Raw genomic sequence first — 14,995 nt, forward strand, 5'->3', positions numbered from 1 at the left:
TTATTTGCCATGGAATATATCTGCATTGTCAACATTTCCATTTTGCAAAAGTACCACTATTCGAGAAACACACCACAGGAGGAGGAGGGAAAAGCTGACAATTTCTTTCCAAGTTTAAGCAATCAAGAAATCTGGGGGGAAAAAACAACAAAATCTCCTTTCCTTAGCATTGATTGCAGCAGCAAGGAAAGCCACAGAATTTTAAGTGGTGAAAATTTTGACCACAACAATGCCCACTGCCATGTCTGAATCTGCCCACTTCTTGAATCAGAATTAAAAACAAAAACAAAACAAACAAACAAAAGTGTGTGAACTAACCAGGCAGCTGCATATATTGGTAGGAGCTGGGTGTTTGCTTACTACAGTAGTTTAAAAATAGTTTTCCAGTTAACATCTTTTCCACATAATGGAGATGTCAGGGTAGGTTTACATGATTGTGTAAATGGTCAGAAGTTGTTTATGTAGCTCTGAACTGCTGAGCGAAGCTCAGGAAAACCGGAGTTCAGCAAAGCCCCTGGGGCTTTTTCCCTGGGAGAGGAACCCGGGCCCTCTTGGGATTGCTGGGAATGCAATCCAGATGAGTTTGGGCCGGCTGGGTTTCCTCTGCCTGTCAGACTGTCTTTGCACAGGGCTGTTGAGACGCTGGGCATTGCTGCCAATCTCTACGGTTACCCTGAGGTTTGGAGTTGGGGTGAAGAGAGCCATTTCTGCGAGAAAACAGTAGATGCATACTACAGAATGCCCATGGTAACGTCATTGTCTAAGGCACATGTTTTTGAATAACAAAGCTTTCAATGTGCCCACACACACCGCAAATTGATCCTTGTGCCTATTTCATCGCAACCCTTTCCTCTCCAACACACACAATCCGGCTCGAAAGCCCGCTTGTGTGGGGGAGACTCCAGGTCGGTTACACTGCCGGTCTGGCCAATGTCCTCCTCCTGAGGACAGGTAGGATAAACCTTCCAAAAGCCCCTTCTTCAGGCTTCATAAGTTTAATACCGCCCCCCCTCCCCCACCGCACCGCACCCCCAATCCTTCTGAACTCGGCAACTGTCAGACCCAGAGCAAAAGTGTGTCCCTGGCCAGGGAGCCTTAACGAGACCCTATGTTTCCCGGAGGCCAGAGGTTTGGGTACCCGGGCAGGTCGCGCCTCCTTGAGCCCCCATACTCGGGAGAAAAAGAAGGCGGCATCGATTTGGTTTATTCCCTGTCGCTAAGCAGCATGTCCTCTGCACGCCCGCACGGGAATCGACTTGATGGTTCATCGGGTGACCGGGATTAGGCGAGGCACCGTGTCACACCTCTGCTCCCGGGCACCGGGGCCCTTCTCCCGCGGGCAGGGCCGGCGGGTGCAGCGCCGGCAGGTGCGGCGCCGGGGCGCGCGCCTCCTCCGGCCGCGCAGTGAGCATGCTCAGTCCCAGCGCGCCGACCCCGCCCCCCGCGTCTCCCTCACGCGTCTCCCCCTCCTCCGGGGCTGAGGGGCTGGCAGCCTGAACTCCGCCGCGCCGGGTTTTCGGAGCAGCCGCGAGCGTGAGGAGGGAGGGGAGCGCGGCTCCAGGCAGAGCACCGGGTTCAACACCGGGATTGGTCGCAAGTAGGAAGCTGTCGCCACTACTCTGGGACCCTCGGTCTGTGCCGGCGCCGCACCCGAAGCTGAGGCGGGAGCCGCGCTCAGGTGCTCAGGTAAGTGAAGCGCGCGAGCTGCCCGGGTCCCTCTCCAGCCTGGGTGCGTGCTGCCCTGGGCACCTCGAATTCGGAGGAAGAGCGCGGGTCTCGGAGGCTGCCCCGTGGAGAGGGGGTTCTTCGGGGGCGTCCCCTCCTGCAGGGCTGGACGGGGGCTGTGGGCCGAGCCGCCGTGGGCCCGGTCGCCCTGCGGGGTCGGGGCAGCCGGCGCCGTGCGCCCTGAACCCGGGAGGAGCCCGGGCACCGCCGCCGCCACGCAGTCACCTCACGGCAACCCTGGTTTTTAGTCAGAAAATAAGTTTGTTGCGCCGGAAGGCTGCCCCGAAGCAGGGAACCTAGAGCCGGCAATGCTTCAGGAACCCTTAAAATCAGCTCCTGCAACTGGTTTCAGGCTGTCGTCCCCTTTCCGCGCGCCTTCGCCGCTGGCGCGCGGTTCTCGGCGGGAGAGTTTCCCTCAGATGTTCCCCGGGGCTCCGAGCGCCCAGCTGCAGCCACAGTAGAGGAAGGCGAACTTGGGCTGAGATGTGAAGGGACTTGGGACTGAAAGGGCAAGATCCCGTAGCCGTGGTGGAAGAAGTCTTGTGAGAAAGGACACTGTTTTTTGGTTTTTTGCGGGGGGTGGGGGGCGGCCACTGTGCGCCAGACTCAGTGTTGAGCACTGGAGGTACAGCCACGAACCACATCCACCGGGTCCCCGCTGTTGTGGAACCTAGCTGATGTACCCAGACTCTGCGGGAGCGTGTGGGGGCGGCGTTCGATTACCTGCAACTTCAGGGGGATTCGCAGTTCCTTTTGAAAGGCGAAGGCAACCCCCTGTTCTCTTCCCCGGAACCAGACATCAGCGAGATGTGCGCCGGGCACCCTGCGGACACCAGCCGGCTCGCTCTCCTTTCGAAACGGAGGGCTCGAGCCCTGCGTGCATTTCTTCTCCTTGTGCTTCGCGAATATATTCCATTGCTTATGAAAGATGTGGAGGTGAGGTTTAGGAGGACGTGGGTTCTTGAATCTCTCAGAACCAGTCAGGGCGTCTGATACATGAAAACATTTTGCAGCACAGCGCAGCTCCTGCAAGGAGAAGGTTTAGCGCAACGCGAAGCTTAGGAGATTGGTGGTTGACTAGGGACTCCAGATTAGGAGCGAAGAGGCTTGCGGGGCTGGTCTTAGGGCGAGTTAGTGTGGCAGCTCACCCTGGGTGGGTGGTCTGCGTTGGAGGTGTGGGTGGATCTTGGGTTGTGTTGAAGGGTTGTTTGCATGGAGGAGCTCCTGGGAGGAATGCTAGGCTCCTGGAACTTTTTCTAGTTTTCCTACTGGAATCAACATAGAGGCAGGGACATGTTTGTCAGAATAACAGCGTCCTTTAATTGCATGGGAAGCTCCTGCAGTTTACTGTGAAGTGGATATTTCATGTAATAATTCCATATTTGTTTGGAATGTGCATTTATTATGTGCTTTGAAGTTTATGGTTTAAGTCTTTTAGGGAGAGGGGCAAGTGCATGAAGACTGTACATTTCCTTGCAGGCAAGTTCACGCAGTAGCATTGCCAGTCCAGCTGATTAGCAAGTTTTTTTCTCTGCCTCTGCCCAAGTGAGCGGAAAAGAACGTTGTGTCATGGGGGTAGACACCTTGAGGTGGTTTTGGTGGCTTGATGAGAAAACTCACGTTTCACCCATAACTTTATTCTTCTGCCTTGTGTGAATCAACACAAGAGGTGATGAAAGTATAAGATTGCTGCTAAAGTTCCATGGGGATATTATTTTTTTTTGCCATCTCATAAATTGCTGTTGATTTTGTTTATTTGTTTAAACTGGCTTCAGCTGCTCTGGCTTGGTGAGGTGGGATCATGATGGTAACCCTCATTATTTATCAGAGTGGACCCTCCAAGTTTGCTGGCTAGCATGAAAAATGGACCTTTTAAAATTAGGGGCTGAGATGGTAGGAGGAGTGACCTGTTGTTTAAGGGTGCAGATCAGAGCCACTTGGCAATGACAAAGAAAGCAGGTTTCCTTGTTTGCAACCTTTTTATAAGCACTTTTCACTTCCTTTAACCTGGAGGAATTTTTCTCCTCCAGTCAGTTTGTTGCCCCCTTCCCTAGTCATTTCATATTGGTAGGTCATATGATAGGAACAGCAAAATATTTCTTAAATGACTGAATGACATAGTTTCTCAATCAGCAAAGTAGACTGCCTTGTACAGTAAAAATATGTGCAGTGACATCGGTGCATTCACTAACATAAAAAAATAAACAACTGGGATGTCTGTGGCCAAAGTAAATGTGGGTTTAGAAAATACATTATGCTAGTTGATATTTTTTCCAGCAAAAATTAAAGATCTTTTTAAAAGAAAAGAGTGAACGGAGAACAAGCTTTTCAAATAATGTTAGCTTTAAAAAAAATCGTCCTCTTATTTTGCTTAATTCTCTTTTTTATTCAGAAGTAGATTTTAGAATTTTTTTTTTTCCCACTAAGCACTTTATCTTTAAACTATAGTTTTTTTTTTTTTTTGTTTTGTTTTGTTTTTCTGAAAGGTACACAGGACATCTGTTTACATCAGTTTAGGTCTTATAAAATGAAGGTAACCTGGATAAGTAAACTTCTCAGTGGAAGACTCCCCTTTATAGTTCTGACTTTCCCCCCCAGGTTTGTATGGGCATGATTTTAATGCGTTGGATTCTTCTTTGTTTTCTTTGAAGACATAGACATAATATACATTTGTTTCAGTCTTTTTTTAATCCAAATAATTTAATCTTCTATGAAAACATGCTTTTATATGATTTTAATTAATCTGTTTCACAGGGTAAGTGGAAGATGTCTGTATACACAGATGTGGAGAGTTTTGTTGTCATTTTTTCCATGGTCCAGGGTTTTAAGTCTGGTGAAGGAAAGCAGCTTTATTAACTTAGACCTGTTGGTCTTCATATTTTTTGATTAGGTACTGTCAGAGGACATTTGACCATAGATCATTAGTTATTTATACATTTCACACATATACTGTTATGTTGATGTATTACTTATAAAACATACCCTGAAAGAAACCGAAGGATAAATAAAGTAAAAAATTATGAAACAGTTGTTCAAATATTCTTCTTCTGTATTCCAGTGCAGTGGATTGTTTTGCACAGCCCCTAGGGTGTATGCTTTGGAGATCACTGATGGTTTGGGCTTGTTTTACCTTTTCTCCTTATTTGTACCTCTGTCATTCATCATCTGTGATACTGTAGCCAGTTGCAGAACTGATAGGAACGTGTAGCTCCTGTAACAGGTGAATTAGGAACCTTGTTTCCCTGCCACGGACTCACATGTGGATGAAATGAGACATAAGAGATGAATGTAACCTAAGGGTCATCCTAGATCTCCCAAATTGGATATACAGATAAAAAATATGAAGTCTTAGTTCAAAGACTAACGTCCTAGTGGTTAGAAAGTGAGGAAACTAAGGAATAAATGAGTAAAGGAAGGAATAATCCTTTTTGTGTTGTGGTATTTATTGTGTGGAGGGTGGAAAGCCCATTTACCTTGGCACAGATTAACCTGGACCTAAATGTGTCCCTACCACTTACTACAGTCATGATATTGGACAAGACAATTGAGTAACTTCTGTGAACCTCTGTTCCCTTAGCTATAAAATTGGGATGACATTTATTTCAATGCAGCATGGTAGGTATTATACACAGGAGTATAGGTAAAGAGCTTGACTTTATTAGATTGGTTAGATTATGAATGATAACAAATGAATTGAAGCAAAGTGAACAGCTTTAGATGAAACAAATATATTTCTCATTCATATAAAGTTTCAAAATGGGTGATCCTGACAGCTTTCCTCCAAGATGTGATAGGAAGATCCAGCCTTAATACATTCTGTGTCCCTGCCATCTTCAGCATGTTCATCTATGTTCATCTGTAGGAAGGAGAAAGACTTGCAGGATGTTAACTGCCCAGATGTGGAAGTCATACATATCACTTTTACTTTCATTCCGTTGACCAGAACTCAGTTATATATGTGTGTATCATACTCTAAGGGAGTCTGGGAAATGTAATTTAGCTGTGTTTTCAGGAAGAGAAAAAAGGTTTGGGGGAACAGCCATCATTGTCTGGCCTCCTGTTATTGTATGTGGTATTTCTCCATGTTCAATGAATGTTACTTCTCTCTTCCCCTTCTCCCTTCTCCCACCCAACTACTGGTTTTCTGGCAGAAAAACTGGAATAGATATAAGAAAATGATAGGAACAGCTTACACCGATAGTGTGTATTATTTTTGAGGTCCTTTTGCTAAGGTGCCCCCCCATAGGAATTATTGTTTTGTCTATTGTATAGTTGAGGAAAACTAGGCTTAGAAAAATTAAATCATTTGCCTGGCATAGCCAGCAAGTGGCAGAGCTGGGATTTGAACCACATTGTCTGACTCTAGAATTGCTTCCCCTGGAAGCTTCACTATTTTTGTTGCTGTTGTCCTTGCTGCAGTGCTTTTCTTATTGTAATCATTGGACCAACTTTCCTTTTTGTCTGTATAAAAAAGGTGCTGGAAATTTTTAAAAATCCTAAAGAAGTTAAAAGACTGCATCTAATTGGAGATATACTGAAGCAGAATTATATATGACATTGGTTTATTTTTAATACCTACCAGCATCAGGAGCAGATAGTTAAAGGAAGACTCCCCCTCCTCCATTACAGTGCTTTTTCACTTCTGATAAAAAATTCTAGGATCTGTTTAACCTTTCTTTTAAGCTTTCATTTTGGAAATCCTGGCCTATCACTTTTATGCTGCAGTGTGTGAAGATAAATTCCTGTTCATTTCTTAGCCTAAGCAAATATCCCTTCTGGTAAGTTCACAACTGAAACATCCTCTCCTAACCTTACCTTTGAGCAAAGGCATTACTGTTCATTAACATCCCCAACTCCCCGAAAGTCTCCTCCTGTTGATTCAGTTTTCCAAAAGTGTTTCAGTATTTCCTGCATGACGGAGGAACCTCTCTCTTTTCCTAGAATCCTCTAAACAAAGTGAGTCCTCTTGTCATTCTCATCCTGTTGTCCCACTTATTTTAGAGACTCTCCTTCGTTTCTTTTCCTGTGCATTTGTTTTTTGTCTTTTGCAGAAATATCTAGTACACTTATGGCTTCCAGTGGTCACCATGGAAATGTGAGGTGGTCATAATGAGAGTGAAATATTTTGCCAGGAGAATTCATTTGTCCACATTATAGACTCATTTTTTCTTCTTGTTCAGTGCATATTTGTGTCATCTTCACAATTAATTAATGAGAAGCCACCATCTTCCCACCATGCAAGGAGGCAGATATACTGTAAACTTATTAATCAACTGTTTCTCAAAAGCCTGTGTTCATTTCCTTCTAATGGTCCCTGAACCTCTTATCCTAAGAAATTTGATTTATTTTGCTTTTTTCCCCCAAATTTTTCTCTCTTCCAATTCTCCTCACATCCATGCCATCTGTGTGTGTATGTGTGTGTTTGTGTGTGTATTTCAAGGCTCCTCTTGTGGTTTAATGGGGTTAGCGAGATGGAGAGGTTCAAACTTGCTTTTGTGACTGCATGGACTATAGTCCCCCAGTCTCCTCTGTCCACGGGATTTCCCAGGCAAGAATAGGTTGCCATTTCCTCCTCCTGGGGATCTTCCCGACACAGTGATTGAACCAGCATCTCCTGCATTGGTAGGCATATTTTTTGGATTCTTCACCACTGAGCCACCAGGGAAGCCTAGCTTACTATGATGCTTTCAGACTCCCAAAGAGCTGAGTCCCACAGGGACTTGTGAAAAGCTAATTCGAGCTTCTGTGCCAGATACACTAAATTTTCAGTGACTTGAAAAGTCTTTATACTTCTTTGTCATGCTCAGTACTCACAGTACAGGAGCGACTTTCCTTGAAGTCATTCAAAGAATCAGGCTCCTCACCCTTGTGTGGCTTTGTCCTCTCCTGAGTCCTCTTTGTTCAGAAAAGGTATATAGCATGTGAGGAGACAAATGTCCTGGCAGGTTTTAGACGAGCTTATTTTAGGCCCAGCCTGGGAGCGGTTATCACGGCCCCTGCCCATATTCCATTGGGCAGAGCTCCGTCACTTGGCCATTGCTTGTTACAAGGGAAGCTGAGGAGTAGAGTCATATTGAGTGCCCAGGAGGAAAGGAAAACGTGTTTGGAAACATGTATAGAAACATGTTTGCCAAATAACTAGGCAGTCTCTGTCACAGCTTTCCAGTGAATGAATGTGGATATGGAGAACCAGCCAGTTCTCATATCCCCCTTTGTAGATGTGCTAAAAGGAGTGTGTGTGTGTATTAACCTTGGCCTCTGTTACTGTTCTTTTCTTTGTCTTTGTTAGTTTTAAGACTTTATTTATCTTATGTCTTATTTTTTTACTGAAATATAATTGCTTTACAAATCAGCTATATATTTACATATATACCCTCCCTCCTCGACCTGCCTCCCACGCTCTCCCCCTGCCACCCATCTAGGTCATCACAGATCACTGGACTGAGCTTCCTGTGCTTTGTAGAGGCTGTCTTACAGAGCGAAGTCAGTAAGAACGGGAAAAGCAAACATCACATATTAAAGCATATCTGTGAAATGTAGAAAAATGGTGCAGAAGAACCAATATCCGGGGCAGGAATAGAGACACCGACATAGAGAATGGATATGTGTGGACACAGTGGGAGAAGGAGGGGGTGGGATGAATAGGGAGATTAGGATTGACGTAAATACACTGCCGTGTGTAAAATAGATCAGTGGGAAGCTGCTGTAAAGACTATTTTTTAAAACAGTTTTCGGTTTAAAACAAAGTTGAGAGAGAGATACGGTGATTCCCATATACCCGCTACTGGAGCACATGCGTAGTCTCTTCCGTTATCAATGTCATTCACCAGAATGGTGCTTTTTTTAAACCAAGGATAAACCTACGTTGACACATCATTATCACCCAAAGTTCTTAGTTTACCTTAGGGTCCCCTCTTGGTGTTGTACATTCTGTGGGTTTGGGTAAAATTATAATGACATATATCTATCATTAAAATATCATACACAGTATTTTCACTCTTCTAAGAATTTTCTGTTCTCTGCCTGTTTATTTTTTCCCTTGTATCTTCCACCCCTAGAAAACACTGATCTTTTTTAATTGTCTCCATAGTTTTACCTTCTCTGAAATGTCACATAGTTGCAATCATACATTTGTAACCTTTTCTGGTAGATCTCTTTCACTTAGTAATATGCATTTAATTTGTGTTCCTCTATGTCTTTTCGTGGCCCGCGAACTCATATCTTGTTAGTACTGGATAATATTTTATTGTTTGGTACTAGCCCATTCTTAGTGCAAATGGTCTGGGTGAACTCCATTTCCTACTTAAGGACTGGAACATGCTCTTTTACTTAAGGAAGTGCTCTGGCTCTCTGTGTCCACAGTAATTGCTTCCAGAACAGGCATTGGGCCTGGTGAGAACCAGTGCAGAGGATGGAGATGTTTGCTAGCTTCTCAGTGACTCCAGCTGGGCTCTATGCATGCCTTGGGCCAGTCCCTGTGAACAAGGAGACCAGAAGCAGGGGCATGTCTGTCTGCCACTGCTCCAGCTGTCTTGCTACCAGGGAAGAAAGCCTCGGTCAAGTGGCAGTCATCACATGTCACTGCAGAATGAAAACCAGAGGCAAGACGGAGAGAAACTCAGTCCTCTTATACTGCCTGAGATGAGTCATCCAACTATGTCTCATGTGAGTTTGCCTTCTGATTTTTTAGCTCTTGGAATTCATAAATTACAGTTTGACTTTAGCTAGTTCGGGTTCAATTCCTATCACTAGCAGTCAATACTGATTTATTGGATCCAGGAGGCAAGGGGGAGAAATCCAGGATGGGAAGGTTACGAAAGTGTGTGTGTTTCTGAGCTCATCAGACGTGCCACTTTAGTTCTGAGCCTAACAACAATTGCACTCCCTCATAGTAAATCAGACTTCCAGTCAAGAATCACTTGGCAGTATCCTACCAGGCACAGATATTCGTCACTAAATCATTAAGCCAAGCTCTCATTTCTTCAAAGTCTGTCTCTCTTTGTAAAGCTGTGAAGGGAGTTGGAAGAAGAATCATGTCCTCAGGCTTAATTCTCTCTTCTGAGACTTACTGTGGTCCTTCCTACGTGATGTTCTTTTTTCCCAATCACACTTCTCCATTGTTTCCCCTGTTAAAGCCCACAGCCTCAACCGTGGCAGTCTAGTCATCCAGCCTGGACCTCGTCCTGTGCTTTTTATCCTCACCTTTGTTTACGTTGCCTCCCAGTCCACCTTGCTGTCTTTTCTTACCGTGTTTATTATACTTTGCATAATGCTTAACTCAGGTGTGCCTCTCTTAAGCTTGTTTTCATACTACTGAGGAGTAAACAATGACTCTCTTCCTGTACATACTAACTCCTGCTGTATTTTTTTCCCCATTCCACTTCTGTAATATCTGTCATGAAAGTAACCAACCAGTTATCATAAGACCGAAGGGTTCCCAAGATGCTGTACATTATCGTTTAAATCAGGAAAGTCTTGGGCAATTGGGACAAGTTCATTGCCATACCTACTACATTGTAAACTTACTTCACGCATCACTCAGTACGATGTGAGTTTCTTGAGAGGATAAGAGTTTGAAATTTGAAGACCAATTTCTTAGCAGTTCTAAATCCATTTTTGTGCTAGCTGTATTATTTTGTGTGATAGCAAATTACCTACTTTCTCGGTTTCTGCTTCATCAGCTATATGATGGGATAATACGTGTTTTGTAGAGTTCGTCAGATAATTAAATGACATGGTAAATTAAATCACTCAGTTTATTGATGGATGTATCTAGAAATTTGGCTTGTACCTAAAAGTGCAGGAGTTGGTGAACATTATGTGGAGTACACCTTGCAAAGTACTTAATACTTGTAACTAGTGCTTTGAAAAGCCTAGTAAGCTTCTGGTAAACAGTTTTTAGAGCTTCTCAGATGGTTCAGTGGTAAAGAATCCACCTATCAGTGCAGGAGACACAGGAGATGTGAGTTCGATCCCTGGGTGGGGAAGTAGGAAATGGCAACCCATTCCAGTATTCTTATCTGGAAACTTCCACGGACAGAGGAACCCGGTGGGCTATAGTCTGTGGGGTTACAAAGTGTTGGACATGACAGTGCAAGGGGACACACACATACACACACACGCAGAGTTTTGTTTAGTTTTTAAATTGACTAATCTTACTTCTATTGGAGTATCTCTTGCATAAAACATGATAGGCAACAAAAGTACAATTAAACTCAGATAATATGTGTTCATGGAGCATTAATGATCTTACAGGTGATCTTGGGATAAGGGGAGAAATAAGTCAGTGAGAGAGGTTAGGAAATATTTGAGAAAGAACTGCTGGTGTTTGAAACTTGAAAAAGCAAGGGTTGGCTGCAAGGTTCATTTGTTTCCTTTTTCTTGTCTGAGATGTATTGTTCTTTTTTTTATTTAAAGCCGGGATCAATAGTTTTCATGGTTTGGAAAGTGAAAATATTTTCCATGTTTAGGCAGCGTCAGTTTCAGCTCATAATACTTAAAACCCTTATTTTTTTTTTTCCATTAATTAAATAAAGGTTGAGCATTTCTGGGAAAAACACTTTGGTTCATGAGAGAGTAAGGGTTAGGAAGGCAGCACTCCTGATTCCATAATTAATTTGAGGTTCTAAAAAATGCATCCAGGACTCCTCTGTTTTTACCACACTAAATGACCCTTCTACCTTTGGGCTGAACTTTTGTGTAGAAAATACTTTGCACTTTGCAGAACTGTACTCATATAAAGTTGACAATTTATGTTGCCTGTGACTTTTAGGTTTGTCATGGAAATGTCCAGTGAGGACAGGTGTCAACCAGTGTGCTTATGCTGACATGGGTCCAATTTGGAGGAGAAGAAAGTCAAACAATAAAAAAACAAATGGCATGATTCAAATCCCCAAGTAACTTTTATAGGGCTTGGTTCTAGACACATTGCACTCATTTTGAGTTGCACAAATGTATATTGTCATCTGTATTATGATTGCTCTTCAACTACCAAATACAAATATGAATATTTTTTGTCTTTAGTGACTCATTTGAGTAGCTATTAGCTACCTATTGATTCTAGAATTTTTGCAGATTAGCAAATTAATTGGGAGTGCAGACAGTACTTTTACTATATTTGATTAGGTGAATGACATTCTTAAAGAGAGAATATTTACTTAAGTCACGTTTCTAATTCCTTGTAAAAATTATAGCAAAAACGTGGTTAAGTAGAATTCTTGGAATTAAATAAATGGGGTTCCCTGGTGACTCAGATGGTAAAGGATCTGCATGGAATACAAGAAACCTGGGCTTGATCCCTGGGTCAGGAAGATCCCCTGGAGAAGGGAATGGCTCCCCACTCCAATATTCTTGCCTGGAGAATCCCATGGACAGAGGAACCTGGCAGGCTGCAATCCATGGGGTCGCAAAGAGTCTGACAGGACCAAGCCACTAACACTTTCACTTTTCACAAATAACAGTTTTCTTTAACAATAGTGGTTTTTAAAAAGTGGAAATCCAGATCAACTATATTACTGGTCAACCAAATAGGTGGCCCAGTATGATTTACTTCTCGATGACACAGAATCACTGTGATGAGCATAGTCTAGTATATAGACTAGGACGGTGATTCACTTTTGAATCAGACCCACCTGGATTTCTTCTATCACCAGCTGAGTGATCTTGAGCATGTTCTTAACCCTTACAAAGCAGTTTTTAAAATCTGCAAAATGAAGTAGATCTTGCCTACCTTGTAGAGATGCTGTGAACATTAAGTGATGTGAGTTTAATACTTTAGTAGGTGTGCACAATACATTCTAATCACTAAGCAAACTTGCCCTATTCTATACTATAAACTTGGCAGTTTATACAGAACATAGTGCATACAGCTGCTTTCTGCTTATTGTTGAGACAATAAATGTTAGACTGGATTGTGCAACAGGATCCCCTCAGGGACTGGTGAAACATCAGACCCTATGCCGAGTGGCCTCTGTCTGCTTTCTGCTGCCTTTCAGATGCTCATATATTATATGATTCCTTGCTTTGGTGAACTGTCCATTTCTATGTGCTGTTTCTTCCCACTTGTCTCCTGGAAAAAACAAAAACAAATTTACAAGCCATTCAGACTATATTTAGTAATTTAAATAGTTCTGAATGAGGCTGTGAGGGGCCTTCCACACCGCTCTTTTTGTGAGAGCCTCAGAGCATGGATGTCTCCTATTCATTTTCACTCTTCTCTACTTCCCCTTCCCCTACTTGTTGACCAAGGTAGTGAGAGGTACCGTAGAAATAGAAAATAAGCTGCCTTGATAATCTTGTCCCATGTATTTGTGATACGCTTTGCAGCAGCAGCCTGTTTGTGAAGATTTCTTTGTTACAGTTGTGGAAGGTTGGCTTGCTTACCTGCAGTACTATAAACTTCGTTCAAAAGTCTGTACTCTGAGAACATGATCTTCACTCTGTAAAGAAGTTCCTTTTATTTTCTTTAGCACATTTCAAGGTCTCTTTCACCGGTTACTAGAATCTAACTAAAAAGTCCTAGTATGTTCCCTTTATTTTCTTTCTTGAACCTGTTGATCAGAATTACAGACATTGCAACAATTCTAGATAACTGTGAATGTGGTGGTAACATATGTATATAGGCTGTGTAACATGGGGTTATTGTGAATTCATAGTTCCATTAACTCTACTCAATTCTTTTATTAGTAGCAATTTACCAGTATCTTGTAGTTTATATTATGTGCTGTAACTGAAATTAGTACTTTTGTTTTAAACGTTACTGTTATTCAAAGCAGCAGTCTTCTTTTGTTCTGAATTAATGAGCTTGTACAAATTTTAGTAATTTTCTTATAACTCCTTAAATCAATATATTAAGGTTAATGCTTAAGAAAAGGAGCATAATATAATATACATTCTATTATAATGAATTCCATGTTTTAGGTTGTGATTCAGTTTCCGCAGATGGAAAATGTTTTATGTGATGAAAAAGAAAAGTAGTAGGCAGACTTGGTGATTGAAACATGATGTCATCAAATTCTGGCTACAGTACTCTTGTAAGATTAGACCAAATTATTTAACATATATTACCATATAATGAGGGTATTCTTGTAGAATTATGAAGACCAAAATGAGCTAATGATGTGTACACATAGCCTGATGCTTTGCATATAACTATATCATCCCTAAAAAATGTGGAGTTTATCATTATAATCTTATTCTTCTCATACATTTATTCAGTATGATACCTATGTTGTTGATGAAATAATGAAAGTTGTAGCTTATAAACTTGAAATGTTATTCCTTTAAATAATTAAGAAGGTGATGCATGTTTGCCCCTGTGACTTTATCCATGGGTGTGTGTGTGTGTGTGCACACGCGTGTGTGCACACGTGCTCAGTTGTGTCCAGTTCTTTGCATCCTCATAGACTCTAGTCTGCCAGGCTCCTCTGTCCATGAAATTTTCCAGGCAAGAATGCAAGAGTAAATTGCCATTTCCTACTGCGGGGGATCTCCCTGACCCTGGGATTGAACCCACAGCTCTTGAGTAGACAATGTGATCTTCCTTGGCTGCACAGAGACAGAAGGAGGCAGCCTTTGCAGTGTGTTGTTTTATGATTGACTGTTACAGAGAGCCACTGGATCCGAGCTGAGATGTGATTAGCACTATTTGAGATTTCATTTTGGAGAAATAGTTTTGGCTATGGTCAAGAGTCTTATTTATTATAAAGAATGAATTACTGAATAGGCTCTCATCTGTATTCTTGCTACTTCAGCTCTAGCCCATCTTGCCATGCTACAAAAAGAAATGCTGACATGTGACAGAGTGGAAATATAAAAATGTTTCGAGTTGCTCTTAGTCAAATGTGATTGAAATTTTTAAAAAGCTTTACACAATTTTCAAAAATCTTTGATACTAATAGTATTTGGGAATGAATATCTGTTTACTTGGGAGAATATCAGTTTACATATTCTACACATAGTCTTCTTATAGGTGCTTTGAGTGTCAAAACTTAGTGAGCATAACTGTAATGACTAATACATTATTAATATGCTTGCTATGAAGGATTTTTACATATTTGAAGAGGAACAAGCTAATGTTATTTCCTTTTCCATGTGTTTGTATAGCCTTTAAAGAATGAAACAGTTTTAGTAAGTTTATTTTGAATGTTTCTCTACTTCCTCCTTGTTTGGGGTTTACCGGTGTGGGTTTGCAGAATTCAAATAACACTTGTATTGTCATTTAACCTCGTTACTTAAATGCTATAATTACTTTTTTATTTTGTTTCTTTAT

General features: G+C 42.2%; 1 protein-coding gene across 2 annotated transcripts in view; it reads left to right on the forward strand.

The window, feature by feature from the left end:
• Positions 1–1,489: 1,489 nt before the first annotated feature.
• Positions 1,490–14,995, forward strand: part of CNTN4 (contactin 4) — a 975,711-nt gene continuing 962,205 nt past the window's right edge. Inside the window, exon 1 of one of the 2 annotated variants that reach the window (XM_043443117.1) lies at positions 1,490–1,686. The gene's annotated coding sequence lies outside the window, so the exon portion shown is untranslated. The remainder of the gene's footprint in view (positions 1,687–14,995) is intronic. The other variant, XM_043443116.1, reaches the window with a different exon arrangement.

Source organism: Cervus canadensis, chromosome 22 (genome assembly GCF_019320065.1).
Source record: "Cervus canadensis isolate Bull #8, Minnesota chromosome 22, ASM1932006v1, whole genome shotgun sequence".
Classification (NCBI taxonomy): domain Eukaryota; kingdom Metazoa; phylum Chordata; class Mammalia; order Artiodactyla; family Cervidae; genus Cervus; species Cervus canadensis.